Source organism: Silene latifolia, chromosome 3, assembly GCF_048544455.1.
Source record: "Silene latifolia isolate original U9 population chromosome 3, ASM4854445v1, whole genome shotgun sequence".
Taxonomy (NCBI): domain Eukaryota; kingdom Viridiplantae; phylum Streptophyta; class Magnoliopsida; order Caryophyllales; family Caryophyllaceae; genus Silene; species Silene latifolia.
The window spans coordinates 76,596,593-76,601,885 of NC_133528.1; positions in this window are offsets into that span (position 1 = coordinate 76,596,593).

Consider the following 5,293-nt stretch of genomic DNA (forward strand, 5'->3'; position numbering starts at 1 on the left):
GAAGCTCAAGAAAACAGACCACACCACGTGGGATGATGATTGTCAAAAGGCATTTGACCGAATCAAGGAGATATTGGCTAAACCACCCGTGCTCATGCTACCTCAACGAGATCAACCTCTTGGTTTATATCTCACAGTAACCGAAACCGCCATGGGTGCCATGCTAGCTCAGACCGTAGGAAGTGAAGAAAGGGCTATCTACTACCTTAGTAAGAAGTTCCTGGAGTACGAGTGTAAATACTCACAACTCGAAAAGACATGCCTCGCTCTTGTGTGGGCAACGAAGAAGCTACGCCACTACATGCTTAGCTACTCCGTAAAAATATACTCCAAAATGGATCCAGTCATATACCTCTTCGAGAAACCCGTCCTCAACGGACACCTAGCAAGATGGACTTTGATGCTCTCAGAATTCGACCTCAAATACGTGCCTCTAAAAGTAATAAAAGGGCGCGCCGTTGCCGAATTCTTCGTAGAAAATCCCATCAATAATGCACAAACAATAGACACTTGGTCATTTCTAGACGAGGATATACTCCAAACTGATGTAGACTCCTGGGATCTTTACTTTGATGGAGCATCAAACTTAAAAGGATTTGGAATAAGAGTGTTGCTCATTTCTCCTGAAGGCGAGCATACACCAATCTCTGTCAAACTCGACTTCGAGGTGACAAACAATGCTGCCGAATACGAAGCTTATCTCATCGGATTACAAGCGGCAGTAAGCTTAGGCATTAAAAAACTCCGAGTACATGGGGATTCATCCCTGATCATCAACCAAGTTACGGGATCATGGAAAATTCGAAGTGAAAGCCTAGCACCTTATCAAGCCAGAATAGACCAAGTTGCCCAATTCTTTGATCACGTGACATATCTACACCTACCTCGGGAAGAAAATCAATTTGCAGATGCTCTTGCAAAACTTGCATCTTTGATTAATATGCCAGATGACATGGCGTCAATGCCTTTGTACATCGAACGATGGTCAGAGCCAGCTTATGTCCACCAAATCACCGACGAAGAGGAAATCGCGCAGGAACCCTGGTTCCAGGCAATCCTGAATTTCAAGCTGAACGGTACCTATCCACCCGATATGAACAAGAGGGGAGAACGTGCTATACGCCTACTAGCTTCCCAATACGTTCTCATGCAAGGAGAGTTATACAAAAGAACACCTCTTGGTGTAATCCTACGTTGCCTTGATCATTCACAGGCACGAAAGGTGATGGAAGAAGTCCACGATGGAGAATGCGGTCCTCACATGAGTGGGCCCATGATGGCAAAGAAAATCACACGTTTGGGATATTATTGGACCACAATGGAATCCGATTGCATCAAATACGTAAGACATTGCCACAATTGCCAAATCTTCGGGAATGTACAACATATCCCTCCTTCATTGCTCTATACGATGACCTCTCCTTGGCCATTTTCTGCTTGGGGAATTGACATAATCGGGAAGATAACCCCAGCCGGAACAGGAGGTCACTGTTTCATCCTAGTGGCAATCGACTATTTCACCAAATGGGTAGAAGCGGCTTCCTACACTAGTCTTACGGCTAAAAATGTGGCAAAGTTCATACAAAACAACATCATTTGTCGATACGGTTGCCCACATGAGATCATTATCGATAATGGATCACATTTCCAAGCTGAGACTGAGCAATTGCTAGCCAAATATAAGATTAGGCATCATCACTCTTCGCCCTATAGACCACAAACTAATGGCGCGGTAGAGGCAGCAAACAAGAACGTTGTCACAATTCTCAAGAAAATGATTGACAACTATCGAGATTGGCCAAGCAAGATACCCTTTTCTTTGTGGGGATATCGTACATCTGTTAGGACGCCCACTGGGGCTACCCCATTCTATTTGACCTACGGCATGGAAGCTGTACAACCAGTCGAGTTAGAGATACCATCCTTGCGTATTTTACTCGAAAGTCAAATCCCAGAAGCTGATTGGAAGAGGGATAGATATGAAGAACTCATCCTCCTGGATGAACGTAGGCTACGCGCCTTGCATAATGTCCAAACGTATCAAGCACGTATCAAACGAGCTTTCAACAAAAGGGTTAAGCCAGGAAACATCAAGGAAGGAGACTTAGTACTTAAATCGGTTAGAGCTCTTTTACCTGTCGACCCACGGGGAAAATTCAAACCTAATTGGGCCGGGCCATTTCTAGTCAAATCCATACTTCCAGGGGGTGCGGTTAGAATCACAGACCTAGATGGGAATGAATTTTCAAACCCGACAAACCTTGACCAACTAAAACGGTACTATGCCTAGAATAGGAACAAAAACGCGCCTCGCGTAACCTCACGTGTCGCTCTTGTGGCACTAAATAAACAGCCCCTGGCCAAGCTGAAATAAGCTAATGTCACTTTGCTCTTGCATTCTGACTATTTGTCATCCTCATATCATCAAATAAACTAAATTTGCACCTTCAGAGTAAGCAAAAAGCTCATGCTTATTTTTCTAAGTTCATTACAAGCTCTTGCTTAGAACAATTATTCTTTTACATTTACTCGAACTACGCGCAAGGGTTTGATTTCATTTTTTTAATGAATACGTAGGCAATCCTTCACAGGATACAACCCACTTTTTTAAAATGTAAATAGAAGGACATTTGCTTTGCATTTGGAATTCGACAAGAATAATAAATAGAAAACCACAACGGTTTCATAACCATTTAACCTTTTTTATTTCATTAATTTCTAATAGTAATAATACGCTACATAATAAAAATAGAATAGGCTAGGATTCTAAAAACCCCACCTTTTTATTACAACAAATATACTAATAATAAATAATAAATAAAGACTCGGGCTATTCCTCCATCTTCCCTTTGCCCTTGTCATTTTTGTCATACTTCTTGTCACGACCTCGAGCCGGACGCTCTTGCGCCACTTCGGACCTAATCACCAAAGGTCTTTCTCGAGGCCTAGACTTCCCATTCTTGCCAATCACCATCTCTACGACAGGAGAAGTCTTCGGTTTCTTCGAAGGATGAACAACTCGAAACCCGGCTTCTTCCTCTCCCTCAGTCAAATGCTTTTCTTTCTATTTCTCCACCTCGCGCACCTTGTAGTCAACGGGCTCGCGCTTCCTCAATCTCTCGCGCTCTTCCGGAGTAGTAGCTTTTCTCCATCGCAGATAGGAATCCGACACCCACAAGGCATTAGCAGAAGAGTTCAAGAACCATACATTTCTTTGAGCCCATTCCATGGCTCACTCCCTTCGGCTCTCTGTAGTAAGCGCCACAGCAGTCTGCAGGACGGTATCAAGCTTCGGGATTGTCTGTTTTAGTCCAACTTGTCTCATCAGCCTTTCCGGGAAGATGCACACCATAAATTCCAAGCCAGGAATGTGATACGTGCCTAATGTATAGTCTTTTTAGCCTATTTCAGCACGTATTTCCATGCATTTATATACTGTTTTTATAGTATTTTGCCCCGAATTGGCTACTTTGGTGTATTTTGTCCTTTTTGTAGGGATAATCGCGGAAGTAGCGGAACCATGCCCTTTTTTCTGTCCTTTTTGCATGCATTTAGAGGAGACGGGAGTATCCCAGAGTGAGATGTTGCACTGAGAAGTGTCGTTGCACGCATTACGAGGTACTTGGGTGAAGATGTAAGCTGAATTGAAGATCCAAGTGGTCTATCGAGCTGTTTGGAGGACGATCGAAGGGTTCCAAGGCTCCTTAAGGCTCGATCGAGAGGCTCATTCCTCGATCGAGTAGTCCGCACTGAGCCAAGACCTCGATCGAGTGACAGTTGTTCGATCGAGGAGGTTCTCATTGAGTGATGGTCGATCGAGTAGTCTAATCTACTCGATCGAGAGGCTTTTTGACGCTGTGGGCTTTAATTAGCCGTGTTTGGTTTATTTTGCATAACACTTAGACTTTTCCTATTTAACCAAGGATTACTAGGTTAATTAGGCATCACTTCTTACCCAGAGACTATCTCTTTTTACTATCATATTGATATTAGGAAAACCTACTGTTACTTTTACGTTGCTTTCACCTTGGGATTACTGTACTCGGATTTCGTCGTTCTTTACGCCGGATTGCTCAGATTGTAATCTCCTCTTCTCTTAATAATAATTAAACTTCTTGTTGCCTTTAATTATTGTTTGCGCATTTATTCTTCTTGCCCTAATTATTATCATTGCTCTTTACTATTATTTCGCTATGTCTTCTGCTGGAAATTTACATGCTGTTAGTATATCAATAGATATGAGTAGCTAATTCCCCTTCATGTTGGGATTAGGGGATCTGCGGTAGACTAATGATGACGTAGTAAATGAATTAGACGAACCGATTTAAGAGACTCTGTCACTATAGCAATATAACTGTAATCACCGACCTAGTTGAGTGCACGCTTCTATGTCACCTATTAAACTGGCTACAATTAACCCTGGATCGAGAGATTGGATTAAATAGGCCTGCTATAAACAGTAGACTACCCTAATGAGGACGAAAGTTAAGTTAGTGGTATTTTAGGGTGGGAAGTGGACCGAAAGGACCTTCTAATATCCGTCTCACAATTAGTTCGTCTGAGTCATTTACTGCTAAGTTGTTGAACTACCGTAGTGAACCGAAGTCCCGACATGCCTCTCTCTTATTGATAGTTTAATTCATTTTCCTGCTTATCTGCTTTCCTCTTTATTTCTCTTCCTTTTACTCCGTAGTTTAGAACCAAAAATTAATCAAACCCAATTGTTACCTTAGAATTAAAAATAGATAGCTGTAGTTACATTCCTCCCTGTGGATTCGATACTCGACTGCCTCTACTACATATTAGTTGAGACCGTTAGGTTTTATTTTTGACAGGTACGCGACAGACGTGTCAAATTTTGGCGCCGTTGCCGGGGAGGCAATTGTTCCAATTACTAGCTGTTTTATTTTTAATTCTCCTTTTTAGTTTAAGGAACTTCGTTCCTTAGGCTATTCTCATATCTTGTCTGTAGTTTCGTCTTATGCGCAGGTCGCAAGGTGGTCCACTGCTACCTTTTGATCCCGAGATTGAGAGATCCTGTCGCGCAAAGAGGAGACTATTTCGAGAACAACAGGCAGAGGAAGAGCCTAGTTCTCGCGGCAATTTTTACGAGAACGAGCTTTTCGAAGACAACCCGCCGTCTTCTCCAGTTTCCGACTGTTCACTTGAGTCCATCACTTTCCCAGAATTTCCCGAAATGGCTGAGGAAGCAACCATCGCTAGTCACTCCGAGCCCACAGCTGACAATCTTTATAAAGGGTTCGAACTGCCTGGAGATGCCAGGAAGTTCGAA